The sequence below is a fragment of the Giraffa tippelskirchi genome, chromosome X, assembly GCF_054371585.1.
Source record: "Giraffa tippelskirchi isolate mGirTip1 chromosome X, T2T-mGirTip1v1.2.pri, whole genome shotgun sequence".
Classification (NCBI taxonomy): domain Eukaryota; kingdom Metazoa; phylum Chordata; class Mammalia; order Artiodactyla; family Giraffidae; genus Giraffa; species Giraffa tippelskirchi.
In genome coordinates, this window is record NC_137289.1 from 98992449 (window position 1) to 99007552 (window position 15104).

At 42.3% G+C, this 15104-nt stretch overlaps 1 protein-coding gene across 2 annotated transcripts in view; it reads right to left on the bottom strand.

The window, feature by feature from the left end:
- Nucleotides 1-537: 537 nt before the first annotated feature.
- LOC145537187 (uncharacterized) overlaps nucleotides 538-15104 on the bottom strand; it is a 29357-nt gene continuing 14790 nt past the window's right edge. The window contains exon 11 of one of the 2 annotated variants that reach the window (XM_081568012.1): nucleotides 538-650. The gene's annotated coding sequence lies outside the window, so the exon portion shown is untranslated. Of the gene's footprint in view, nucleotides 651-14488; nucleotides 14602-15104 lie in introns of those variants that run through there. The other variant, XM_081568013.1, reaches the window with a different exon arrangement.

Consider the following 15104-nt stretch of genomic DNA (forward strand, 5'->3'; position numbering starts at 1 on the left):
TTGGGTGGACTCCAGGAGTTGGTGATGGACAGAGAGGCCTGGCGTGCTGCAATTCATGGGGTCGCAGAGAGTCGGACACGACTGAGCGACTGAACTGAACTGAACTGAATCTATATTCAAGACAGCAAGCTAGGAATAGAATGGAACTTACTCTGATAAAGTGTATCTACAAAAAAGCAACGTAAACAGGTCGAAATGGAGAAGATTACTCATTTCCTATCGGGAAAAATGCCGATTATCACCTGCTTTAGTCAAGAGTATTCTGGCTGGTTTGTTCAATCCTGCAAAATGAGGAAAGGTTTAAGGTTTAAGCCAGTAGAAACTGTTGATATTCAAATATTATAGTATATTTTGAAAAGCAAAAATAATCTAGATCTAAATTTGTGGAATTAATATGCATATTTAGAGGAACTGTGGAACAGAAAATCTATATACAAACATTCTATCTCTACATACATCCTCAACTAGGCCATAAAAATCACAAACCATGGATTTTCAATACCATTAAATCCTCGGGGATAAATGTAACAAAAAATGTGCAAGGAGAAAATGAAACTTTATTGACAGAACTTTAACAGTCAAATATACAACATAAGAACAGCACAGACGGCTTCAGTCTATCTTCTTTCAAGCAAATCGTCGCCCTTCACCTATAATATATACATTAAAAAAGTTACTTAGCAGAAATTTCGATGACAGGAGAGGTGTACAGAGTTCATCGCAGTTGTAGTTTTATAAAGTGGACTAAAACAAGAACACTACGGGCGACCCTTTGGCTTACCTTCAGTTAATCCTCTCTAGAGATTTTATAGGCTTTTCAAGCGTATTACCAGTATTTTTAAAAACACACTACCCTTCCTAGTTATACAAGAAAATAAGGACACTGAGTTCAGAACAAATGAAATCAATTGAACCTATCAGAAGGTCGTTTTCAGTAGAGGGCAAAACTGTGTACACATTCAGTAAAATATCTAACAACAAAAAACACCCTAAGACAAACAAAATACACCAAAACTAAAACCAAAAAATCCCCCAAAAGTATCATTGAACTGTGTTGGTTTGAAATAATATTCCGAATATAGGACAGCTCAACAGTTGTTATCTCTGTTACTGCTTAAGTGAAGTAAAGAAAAAGGCCAGTAGTACATTTGTTTCTTCTCTACTGTGGAAGAGTGTAGAAATTTTCATTTGTTCTAATTTATCCCTGATGTGGTTGTTTTAAGTCAGTTAAACATTTATCCCCCTTTTTACTTGTGGCCCTCTTGTAATTCTAAATGTTTCTTGTCACCTTGGAAAGCATTCCAGTTGGTATAATAAATTATATGGGGACACTAATTTTCAGTCATTACTATCACTGGCGACATCAACATGTGAAGCAGAAATAGGACTTTCTCACAGCCACACCAAAAGAAGAAAGAGAAAAAGGAGAGAAGAAAAGAAACGGGAGAGCTAGAGGGAGTATGAGTGAGAGAGAAAAGCAAGTAGGAAGAGAGAAGAAAATCTGGAAAAGGAGATTTTTTGGTTTGTTTCTGAATGACAATGGCTTTTGAGAGACAACTCTGACCAATTTCAAAAGTTCATCCACGGTATCTTGTGATGTTTACTTATTTAGTTACTCTGGGCTATGTTAAATAATATTTCTTTTTCTACCCTATTAGACACATCCCATCAATATTCTAAAAATATGTGAGTTCCAGATTATACTCTGTTTTAATTCTGTAATCTACTGTTAGTGTCTTGTTCATATTTCTTATTAGGTATACTTGGGCTTTGTCCATTTTCTTCACAATCATGTAAACTGAGAGGAATGGACTGGCAATTTGGGGTTGGCAGATACAAACTATCACATTCAGAATGGATAAACAACAAGGTCCTACTATACAGCACAGGGAACTATGTCCAACCTCCTGTGATAAATCACAACAGAAAAGAATATTAAAAAATGTGTGTGTATATATATGTGTGTTACAAAATTATGTAAATTACCACATTGTGTTTATCTATTAGTTGAGTTTATTTTCCTCTTCCTGACGATTCATACCTGTCTTTTATTAAGTATCTTTTTCTTTTTCCGTTAGGTTTATTCTGTCGCTCTTTTTCTTACCTGTTTGTTGGGGGTAGGATTTTATATTTATGTACTTTATAATTAATGTATTTTTCTTTTTAAATACCACACATATTTAGGGCTAAGATGTTTCTAAGAGAACATTTTAATCATGTTCTGTAGTTACTTGCAAGTAGTCTGAAAGTTGTCCTTTCATCTACATGTTCTAATGGAATGGAACAAAAAGGTAAAGTGAAAATATTTAGAAGGCTAATACACAGTAAAATCTTCCCTAACCATGAAGTTCTTCCTGTAAAATTAGAACCATGCAATTAATTGTCAGCAATCTGGAGAACACCTATGTGAAAGATACTACGCTGATTACGTGGGAAGAACTAGAGTTACAGACTTTAACCTTCAAAACTTTTTAAACTCACGTATCAAAGAGGAAAAATAACATATTTGATATAGTGAGAGACGATTATATCGTGAGGCTCAGATTTTTACTAGTTCCTTAAGAGTGAGAGTTGGGTGTATGGCAAAAACCATCAGAGTAGTGTAAAGTAATGATCCTCCACTTAAAATAAGCAAAAAAACGCCCCCCAAAACAGACCAAACATGGGGGCAGGTAGTGTGCTTAGCATATGTATCTCACTCACACCTGCCTGGAATATCACTGACTAAATGCACTCTCTCAACTTGATCAGCCACAGAAACAGGAAACTAGACTACCTTTTGCCATTTTATTATTCAGTCATATCATGCTTCAATGGGGAAAGGATTTAAAATGCAACTAAGTTTCCTAAGAGCTAGAGAATTCAGAATTTGAGAGAATTTAACAAACATCAAGCAGAATGTTGGCTCATTTTCTTTTTTAAAAAATTAATTTTTTAATTTTAATTGGAGGCTAATTACTTTACAATAGTGTGGTGTTTTTTGCAATACATTGATATGAATCAGCCACGGGTGTACATGGGTCCCCCATCAGAAAATGAAATCTCAATTCCCCTGTTATAATTTGACTCTAGATGATATTTTATGATAAATCAATCAAGAAAAACAGAGTATTCTTGTATGCATTCCATCGAAGGGAATCAGAGAGTGCAAAAATCAGCATGGAAAAATTGGCATTTTAGTGTATCTGTTCTGAATTCACAACTTAAATGAATAAAGTTCAGTTTAGAAGTTAAGGGATTTACCTGAATCACACACATTATGTTAAAGCTGGTACTAGAACCTACTGAGCATATTTCATGTAAACTGATATTTATTACAAATGCATTCCGTATTTGTTACAAGCAGAAATTAGAAAAGAACCTGAAAATTATTAGCTGTTGCTTAAAGTACTTATACTCAAGGAAAGAAAACGGTTTCCTTTTGAATCAGTTCTATTGAGAAGGATGAAACTGGAGCCCATTATACAGAGTGAAGTAAGCCAGACAGAAAAACACCAATACAGTATACTAATGCATATATATGGAATTTGAAAGATGGTAACGATAACCCTATATGCGAGACAGAATAAGAGACACAGATGCATAGAACAGTCTTATGGACTCTGAGGGAGAAGGTGAGGGTGGGACGTTCTGAGAGAATAGCATTGAAACATGTATATTATCATATGTGAAACAGAACATCATTCCAGGTTCGATGCATGAGACAAATGCTCAGGGCTGGGGCAGTGGGATGACCCGGAGGGATGGGAGGGGGAGGGAGGTGTGGGGGGGTTCAGTATGGGGAACACATGTAAACCCATGGCTGATTCATGTCAATGTATGGCAAAAACCACTACAATATTGTAAAGTAATTAGCCTCCAACTAAAATAAATAAATTTATTTAAAAAAAAAAAAAAAAAGGAAAACGGTTTCCTATTTTCAGTTCGATATGGCTTTGATCCTGTCTCTTTATTGGAAAGTCTGTAAGTCAGGCACTCAGGCATCTGGGATGTGAACTATCTTTCAAAGAATATGTGAATTCTATTATTAAAATAATAGTAATGTTCCCTCTATATTATTAAAGATATAATATTCTGAAAAACAGAAACCACATAAATTACTTTCTGAATGGATGACATACCTGCTTCTGGCATTTCAACAGGCTGTATATTTGACGCAATCTCCTCCTAGACATCAGGACCATCTCCACCTTGACCCCCAGTCTTTGCCACAGCCAATTCCGGGAGATCAATTTCCAGGTAAGGATCATTAAAAAAACGCATCAATTTAGGTGTAAAACCTACAATATAAACAAGGGAATGATGATATTCATTCCCTCAGTGTTATGAATTAAAAGCCTTAGGTTAGTATGGTAAAAATGTGATGAGTAAGAAACTCAGGAGCATTATTCCAGGAATGTTTTGCTGGAGAAAAAGGAAAGCAGAATTTCCCGAAAGTCATTACCATTTTCCTTTTCCAGGGTTGTCCTCAGACAACTTAGATGCTCCCCCGACTTCTTTGTCTTGAAAACAAGGGAAAATTTCACCAACCACACGAACCTGCAAACTATACTCTCCTCAGTTTTTCAGGAACTGTCTGAAGTCCTTTTCTAATGTTTCCTTTCCTCCACTCACTGGGTATGTCTTAAGGCAGGATGCACTGATACACTTTACCTTGACAGGCACGCGGCAGTTTCTCTTCACCACGATCCACTGGATGCTCTTCATGTACTTCCTCCTTTGCAGGTGTGATATCATGAATTTCAGCTGGTGGTTCCCCTTGTTGAGGTTGCTCAACACTGGGCTGCTGGTCCTAGTAGAGTGGGCATGCAAATAAAAACTTTTTGTTGTTAATACATCTAATAGCATAACTATACACAAGACACAGATGTATCTGATCATAAGTAAACCTAACAACATTTTCCCAACACAATTCTATGTACTTACTTTTAATAAAGTTTCTCTTCCCACAGAGAAAAGTTAACTCCCATAAGAGTTACTCAGAAAGACTTTGGAAGCTATTTAACTCTATGTTGGGATGGAAGTATGCAATCTGTTGTTAATAAGCAGGAGGAGGGAGTCACTGGGCACATTTCCAGGGAATTTAACAGTATACTCATCCAGGCAACGCCAGACTGTAATATATCTGGATCAATGTTCCTTCCTAAGACACACTGTCACCCTTTATCAGCATGAAAGACCTTTATCACTGCATCTGTACTACTTAACATCATTTTCTCAAAAATAAACTTCTGCTAATAGAAAACACCAAATGGTAAGGTACTCACAACCACAGGTGCATCCAGCTGGGAGGACTCTTGATCTATAGGTCCCAGTGTTGATGCCACTTGCCCACTCATATTTCTCCCTGAAAGTAGAATGTTGTGATTTAGAAAATGTATTTATGACTAGAGCTATATTTGATCACTTTTATGGCCATATGTTGACTTATTACTTTTTTAAAAAATGTGAAAATACTTTCAAAAGAAAACGATGGTTAAGTATGAGTGTACATGCATTCCAATCACACTAAATACAGTTACTAGAAAAGCCATTTTTGTCTTTGCTAAGCTGGCAGAGAAATTACCTTAAGGTACACAGGAAGGCTCAATTTTTGTGAGGAAGTTTGATTTCACAACAGAATTCTCCATTATGAAGATATTTAGTGAAATACTGCTAAGAGTTAAAAATTCAGGACTATTCCTTTTGTCACACCCCTATTCACCAGACGTATCTCCCCAGCTCCCTTGGAATTCAGTTGGAACAAGAAGGCTCAGTCTTTACAGCCTGACTATGGCGATTTTCTCAGTGTCTGGGGCTGAAGTGAGTCTGCATGCAGAGCAACCGGTCCACGTCTCCCTTGACACCTTATCACAAAACCCGGGAGACAGTCACAACCCACCCCCCCCACCCCCGCGGTCCGGTTTCTAGGCCTTTCCTTAATCGCCCACCCCGCCCCCTGCCCAGGTCCCACTGCCGGCCCCAGATTCTGTGCTCTGTCGTCAGTTCCAGGGCCCCAGTGAACCAGATATTTCAAATAGCACTCCCAAGTCTCCCCCCCGCCCACCATCACCCGATCCCTCCCTCTTCTGCCCACCGAGCTTCCTCTCCAGCCACCAGGGCAAGAACTATGGCGTCACGACACCTCTGAAGAGCAAGATGACGACCTCGAGGGCCTTCCTCCTCAAAGGCCCGAAAACGCGCTGCCCGACCCGCCCGAAACTCGCTGGCTCCCCCTCACACGCTCGCACACATCAACTCCAGACAGGACAGATCTGTGGACCTACCTGGTGACTCGCAAGCAGTGAGAAGGAACCGGGACTGAGTAAACACAACCGCCTCAGGCCCAACGCTCCTCACAGAATGCGCGCTACTTATGCGCACCAAGGCGCATGCGCAGTAGCGGGTGTACCTGCACACACTGCGCATGCTCCCTGAGTTCGGCGTGTGCCGAGCACGTTGAGCTTTTCTCGCTACTGAGGTAGAGTCCTGGAACCGCAGGGTCTCTGGAGGATGAGAAAGGGGGTTGAAGACTATCTTTTTTTCCTTCCAGTGCAGTCTTTCTTACGCATCCACAAACTGTGGTGATAGGTAGTCCCAGGTTACCCTTAGTGGAGAATGTGTCTCAGGAAGACATTTATGACAGGAATAGACATTACTGGTTTGAATACCTATTTTTATACATGCTTTGATGAACCATTTCCTTCTCTGCTTCTGGGTTTTCCATCATGCTTGCAATGGCTTTACTCACTTCCATAGAATAGACACAGAAATATGTACCTCCGTTTCCATCTGTTGCTTGGAGCATTGCACATTTATATCTCTGAACTGGTAACTGATTTCTCAGAATATACCTCTGGTTCCTGTACAATATTGTTCTTTTAGCATCGGACTTGACTTTCACCACCAGACACATCCACAGCTGGGGGCTGTTTCCACTTTAGCTTAGCCTTTTCATTCCTTTTGTAGCTATTTCTTCACTCTTCTCCGGTAGCATATTCTTCTTATTCTCAAGAATTTCGGTACTTCCTAGGAGTTTTAATTTTAGCCAATTTTACCCAAGAGAAAGGAAAACATATTCACACAAGGACCATTACTAAAATATCCTACTCATGTACTCCTAATAGCCAAAACCAGAAACAACCAAACTATTCAACAACTGGTATGTAGATGAAAGAAAAAAGAATATACTCATGCATAAGAATACTACACAGTCATTTCAAAAGGAACTCCTAATGCATGTAACAGCAAGGATGCATCTCAGCTGTGCCACTGAGAGATGTCAGACACAGAAGGCTATGTGTTATATGATTCCATGTCAATGGATTCCTGGAAAAGGCACAACTATAGGCACAGAAATATATCTGCGGTGGCCAGGGTATAGGAATGGAGGAAGGAGTCTCAATGCAAATAGCCCAAAGGAGCGTTTTCAAACGAATGGGGCGTTTTCTACATTTTTGCTGTGGTAGCATTTACGCAATGGTATGCATATGTGAAAACTTGACAAACGGTAATGCTTTAAAGCATTGACTTCTATTGTATATAAATTATATCTCAATACCTCTCACTTTTTTTTAAAAGGAAAAGGAACTTTTAAGTATGTAAATACTGGTTATTGTATCCATCTAGACCATGAGCTCATAAACATAAAAATCTTATTTGGAATTCTTTCCAGACCTGGCCAACTTCCAGGATTTCCCATGACACCTTTGTACCCTTATGACAGGACACAGAAACTTGGTCTTAACCATGTTTACAATTCCCTCTCCTTCACTTCAAGTCCATATTCTTGCTGAGTTCTGTCACTTTTACTTCGAAAATCTCTAATGCATCTACTTTTTCCAAAGTCCACCGCATCTGCTCTAGTCCAAAGCCTCCCTCCATTTAATTGTCAACCCCCTTGAGTTTGTGTCATACCCCTTGGGTTTGTGCATCAGAGAAAACAGACAACCCTGTCACATGCTGTCAGTGAAGACAGCCTGGCAGTAGGGAAAATAAGACCATGTCTCTGGTCCAGTAGTGCCTAGACACGTTGTCCATGTCAATCAGAACTGAGGAATTCTTGTAAAAAGTGCAGATGCCATGATCTACATTCAGTGGATCTCACTCAGTGCGGCTACAACAGTGCCCTAGAATCTGTGAGATTACACTATACTTGGGAAACTTTCAGGGACTTTATTAAACCCCTTTGGTAGCGAGACTCAGCAAAATAAGGGAAAAAGAGATCGGAACAGATATTAGAAAAAATATATAGATAATCGACAAAACCCAAAGCTGGCTCTTTCAAAAGGTCACTACGAATTCATAAATTTCCACCCAGAAGAATAAAACAAAAGCAAGATAACTATAGACAAAACTTACCAATATCAGGAAAGAAATAGGTTACAGATTCCACAGAAATTAAAAGGATTCTATGAATAAGTTTATAGTCATAGAATAACTACATCTGGCAATTTAGGTGAAGCGGAACAAACTATCAAATTTCAGTGAAAAAGGAACAGATAACCTATTTTAAAAGCAAGCTTGTAGTTGAAAAATTCACAGAAAAGAAATCTCCAGCCCCAGGTGGTATCCCAGGCACAAAAGAGAAGGGGAGGGAAAGAAAGGGTAGGGACAGGGACAAAGTAAAACATATATATCTATATATCTATATATCTATATATCACTCCAATCATTTAATCAAGGTGATTTGGGCCAAATCCAAGCAATGTGATGAGACCATTCATTTTTTTTTCTCATTGTCCTCCAGCTTCCCCTTCCTGCCTCTCTCCTTTGCCCCAGTTCCCTTTCTCCTTCTTAAGTCCTGCCCTCCATCAAGGGCAGGCAACGATATGAGGCATGATTCCCACATTAAAACTGAGGTACGCTGCTCGGCTGACATTCAACGTGGATACTATCATCCCTGCAGCTGGTACACTCAAGTTCTCTGTCTCTCCTGACGGACCAGAAGGTTTCACTCCTAATTTCAGGTATAGGTAGGAGAGAAGGTGCAGGGCACATGTTGGAGCCTTGAGTCCTTCATCTGTGAAATGCAGATGACCACAAACTGGGGGACAAACAGAAATAGCAGCACCAGGCCCCTTTCAATGAGAGCTACGTGCCAAACCCAGTGCATCACAGGACTCCCTGACGTTCAGGAGCACGCCAAGTAGATTTCCATGCGAGGACTGTTGCATTTGTTGTTCCTTCTGCCTGGAATGCTCTTCCCTTAGGTAACCCCACGACCTGCTCCCTCACTTCCTCCAGATCTCTGCTTACTTGGCATCTTTCAGGGAGACTTTCCCTCATTATCTTGAAGAAAATCATAATATCATACCCACATACACCTTTTCCCCTGATCTAGCAATATCTTTCTTCATAGTGCCTGCCACCCTTGATTTACTTACTGACCACCAAGTCTATGCAATGAGAGACTTGGTTAGTTTTGCCCTGTCCCAAACTCCTCCAATAGTGCTCAGGTCTATGGCAGGTGCTCAGAAAACATTTGCTGAAGGACAGTCTGGAGGCAGGCCCTTTAAACACATTGCTAACATGCACAGGTACCCTCCAAGATGGGCACTGGCCCCACTGTATTAATTATGATACATACTGAGATTTCACGAGACAAGTGATACACTCAACAACACACAGTCAGCATGTCAGGTTCCCGGCTTCAGAATCATATCTGCCAGCTACCAAATCCTCACTTCCTGGACAGAGACCTCACAGCCAAGAACGTAAGAGGTTTTATTTCTAACACGAAGACTTCCAACAGCTCATAGACAGCCAGAGACACCAAAAAGAGCTCACTGAATCTCTGCACAGAGAGCACACAACTCGAGTCTCAGACGCTCAAACACAACAGAGACCATAACCATACACGCTGTGACAGAGACCCTGCAAACAGTCCAAAGTCTTCCAGACAGAAACAAATGAGAACTGCACAGATGCTTCACATCATGGAGACTGACTCCCAAACCATGCGGACACTTACCGACCTAATACAAACCCTCCTAAACGGAAAGGCAGAAGTTTTAATAACTCAAGAATATCATATAATCTTAAGACAAAGTTCCCAGACAAAGGAAAAATTTGCAACCTCTGCATAGAGCCCCAGGCAGCTGATCCTTTACACCTTTAGACTAACCCATCCTTAAAGCAGCACAGAGGCATCACAACTTGGAACCCAGAATCAAAAAGCTCAGTGATCTCACATTCTGGGGTGCAGACTCCTAACACAGAGATCTCACACACAGGGACTGAGAGGCAAGAAACCTCCAAAGATGCACATCCCGGTATACAGGCACACATCCTAGAGGCTTTGTATTATGGCTCACAAAATCCACTCACATCAAATGTCCCATCACTCACAATTCCGCCCAAAGGCTCAAGGAGATCAAATGTAGCCAAACAGCACCCGTGTTGTCACACGTAGCAACACACAATCCCAAGGTGCCAGATACAGTATACTCTCCAGGGAGAGACACCAAACTCAGAGACCTCTCCCTGGACATGAATTGCGTGCATTTGTGTGAAGACCGTGCGCTGCCACAGGATCCAGACTGAGCGAGAGCTAAACAAGACTGAAACGCAGTCACCATGCACGGCCAGTGACCGCGCCAAACCTCGCCACTAACCAGAGCAGCTATTCGACCCCTTTGGGAAAAGCAATAAAACTCGGAGGAAAATTGCATGCTCTGCATCGTTGCGCACGCTAACGCAGGCGCACGCGTATACACGCGCCTCTCGCCCTCAGTTCCAGTTCTGTGCCCACAGTGCCCGCAATCACGCGGTGACCAGTCACTACCCAGAAAGCTTCTCTGACGCCATACCCAAACCGACAGCAGGTCTCTCGCTCCGTAGTCGTCCCACCAACGAAGGGGTGGAGTTGGAAAAGAGACGAAGAAAGTTTCCGCTGAATACCAGTGTCCACTCGGATTCGAAAGCAGCGGGAAGACGAAGAGGAGCGAATCGGGATAGACCCAGAGGCGCCCTGAGCGCCGCGCCTGGGAACTGTGGTCCATGCCTGACGCGGTGTAAGGGGGCCCTCCCTGCTGTGGAACGCCCTCTCCCAATGGTACCTTCCAGAGTGGGGGGGGTCTTACCGCTTCCCCTCAGTGGTATATCCCAGGACAGAACTGTTTCATCTCGCGCGCCCCTTGCTGGTGGGATTGGGGAACAGCAGATATAGATGCCCGGGGACCATTCCAGGATGATCCGCCAAGGGCGGAAGGGCAAGGTTAGGGTGAAAACCCCACAGATTGCTGCCATCTTGGACTCAAAAAGAAGTCTTCATAAACTGAAGATTACTTGTCTATAGTGACCACTGTCCTAACAAAGAGCATTGAAAGCATTTTATCTATGCTGCGCATCGTAGTTGTTTGAGCTTTCCTGTTTAAGGCAGAAATATCCAGCCACAGTCCCCCAGTGGGCAGGGTAAGTAAAGCTTCCGACTGGAATCTGAGCTCCTGGCGTGGGGAAGGCCTCTGACGTTGACCGCGAGTAATATGTGAAAAAGACAACAGGACCTTCCATTCTGTTAGGAAAGGGGTCAATTTCGAGGGGACCCAAGGACACCACCTCGTAGGTGAGATAAAGGTCACAGCTTTGTCATCATCTTATCATCCCTGAATATGTTCTCTAGCAGAATCCTCAGCCTGTCTAGCTATGCTTCTCTCAACAGGTTTAACTTTGTTTATTCATTCCGTTGTTCATGCATTCTCTCCAAAGTATGTGTCAAGCACAAATTTGTGTGTTTGGAAAGAGAAAATCGACCTTTTCCTCATGGAGCTTACCTTCTCTTGGGATCATGTGGTCCCCAAATACAAGTAATTTATCAGGTGTTTGTAACTGCCATAATTAACATTAAATTGGGATAGTGAAATAGAGAGAGGGGATGATATCTAGAAAGAGTGGTCAGGGAAGTTCTAAGATTGTGACATTTGAGCAACAGCCTAGAGGAGATACCTATCTGGGAGAAAAGTATCCTAGATCCTAGTGGAAAAACTGGGGAGTGAAATCCTGATGTCTCCATTTTACTCCTGGGGAGTAAAATCCTCTCTTTCTCTAGAGAATGACTCAGTTGCCCATGGCCTGGGCCTTAATCACGCTCCCTTCACACACATCAGGGGCCTCTGCCCATCAGGAAAAGGACATTCTCCATTCCTGGGGAGGCTCATGCTGCACACAGGGTCCCTCACAACCTATCCTGCCCAGACTGCCCTCTTGCTGATCTCCCTGCCAATGACTGCTCTAATGGGGGAAAGAGAGGCAGGGATCTCTGCATTTGTGGTGGAGCCTCATGCAAACTGGTGAATGTGAGATTTCCCCCCAGCTGCTTGGAGGCTCAACTCTGTACCTTCCATGATCACGTCCCCAGGGAATGTGACCAGTCCATTCCATCCATCAGATAAGAAGCTGGGTGTGTGATGGGGAGACACAGAGACATACCCTGACAGTGAGTCAGCCATAGGGTCCCTGTGGCCCTGTGCCAACGCCCCCCTCCCACACTCCCTGGCCAGGGTTGTGCTGAGTCTTTCCCGCCTCCTCCAAGGAGCCCAAGCTTCCATCCAGTTCCTCCCCTCCTCATGAGCTGAGACCTTCCCTCTGCACTGGGCCTTGGGCGCCCATCTGCTAACGGTGCCCTCCTTGTTGTGGGTTGGGCAGATGGACTGAGAGAGTGTGTGTACACAGTTTTTGTCACAGGGCCCCTATCAAGGGTGGCAGTCATATCAGCAAGTATTTTTCTTAACAGGATTATTACCTGGGCTTCTGTGAACTGTGCATTATTACCCTCTCTGAGGATGGGGCCCCAAGCTTTTCTCTCTGTAGGGAGGCATGGTAGAAATCGTAGCAAATGTGACATCACAGGCCTGCTTCTAAGGCCCGTGAGAGTGGGGTCCATCCAGCCTCTCTCTTCAGACTGTTCTCGTGTGCAGATATATGAACAGCTGAGAGGCCCAACCCTCTGGACACAGACCCCCCCCCCCCAAACAGTTCTGAGATTTCATGCCCTGGGACAGAGATCTGCAAACAGTTTAGAGTGCTCATCCTGGATGCCAACCCAAAACAGCTCTAATAGGTCACACCTGAGGACACAGATGCACTCCAGCTCAGAAATTCCATCTCTGGCTTCAGATGAATTAGGATCCCTAACAGAAACAGCGTTGCTCACAGCCAGTTCTACAGGGGTAAGTTGTAACCTCTGCGATCCCTGAATGTCACTGCGTCATGAAGGAATTCTGGGTGAAAAACAGGAAGAGGCACACAGTGCTTTGGACAAACTGGCCCTTATTTAGTCACACGCCATATCCTCAGATATGCAGGTGACACCACCCTTATGGCAGAAAGTGAAGAACTAAAGAGCCTCCTGATGAAAGAGAAAGAGGAGAGTGAAAAAGGTGGCTTAAAACTCAACATTCAGAAAACTAAGATCACGGCATCCGGTTCCATCACTTCATGGCGAATAGATGGGGAAACACTGGAAACAGTGTCAGACTTTATTTTTGGGGGCTCCAAAACCACTGCTGATGGTGATTGCAGCCATGAACTTAAAAGACGCTTACTCCTTGGAAGGAAGGTTATGGCCAACCTAGATAGCATATTTAAAAGCAGAGACATTACTTTGCCAACAAAAGTCCGTCTAGTCAAGGCTATGGTTTTTCCAGTGGTCATGTATGGATGTGAGAGTTGGACGGTGAAGAAAGCTGAGCACCGAAGAATTGATGCTTTTGGACTGTGGTGTTGGAGAAGACTCTTGAGAGTCACTTGGACTGCAAGGAGATCCAACCAATCCATCCTAAAAGAGATCAATCCTGGGTGTTCACCGGAAGGTCTGATGTTGAAGCTGAAACTCCAATACTTGGGCCACCTCATGCGAAGGGCTGACTCATTGGAAAAGACCCTAACGCTGGGTAGGATTGGGGGCGGAAGGAGAAGGGGACGACAGAGGCTGAGATGGTTGGATGGCATAACCGACTCGATGGACATGGGTTTGGGTGGACTCCAGGAGTTGGTGATGGACAGAGAGGCCTGGCGTGCTGCAATTCATGGGGTCGCAGAGAGTCGGACACGACTGAGCGACTGAACGGAACTGAACTGAATCTATATTCAAGACAGCAAGCTAGGAATAGAATGGAACTTACTCTGATAAAGTGTATCTACAAAAAAGCAACGTAAACAGGTCGAAATGGAGAAGATTACTCATTTCCTATCGGGAAAAATGCCGATTATCACCTGCTTTAGTCAAGAGTATTCTGGCTGGTTTGTTCAATCCTGCAAAATGAGGAAAGGTTTAAGGTTTAAGCCAGTAGAAACTGTTGATATTCAAATATTATAGTATATTTTGAAAAGCAAAAATAATCTAGATCTAAATTTGTGGAATTAATATGCATATTTAGAGGAACTGTGGAACAGAAAATCTATATACAAACATTCTATCTCTACATACATCCTCAACTAGGCCATAAAAATCACAAACCATGGATTTTCAATACCATTAAATCCTCGGGGATAAATGTAACAAAAAATGTGCAAGGAGAAAATGAAACTTTATTGACAGAACTTTAACAGTCAAATATACAACATAAGAACAGCACAGATGGCTTCAGTCTATCTTCTTTCAAGCAAATCGTCGCCCTTCACCTATAATATATACATTTAAAAAGTTACTTAGCAGAAATTTCGATGACAGGAGAGGTGTACAGAGTTCATCGCAGTTGTAGTTTTATAAAGTGGACTAAAACAAGAACACTACGGGCGACCCTTTGGCTTACCTTCAGTTAATCCTCTCTAGAGATTTTATAGGCTTTTCAAGCGTATTACCAGTATTTTTAAAAACACACTACCCTTCCTAGTTATACAAGAAAATAAGGACACTGAGTTCAGAACAAATGAAATCAATTGAACCTATCAGAAGGTCGTTTTCAGTAGAGGGCAAAACTGTGTACACATTCAGTAAAATATCTAACAACAAAAAACACCCTAAGAAAAACAAAATACACCAAAACTAAAACCAAAAAATCCCCCAAAAGTATCATTGAACTGTGTTGGTTTGAAATAATATTCCGAATATAGGACAGCTCAACAGTTGTTATCTCTGTTACTGCTTAAGTGAAGTAAAGAAAAAGGCCAGTAGTACATTTGTT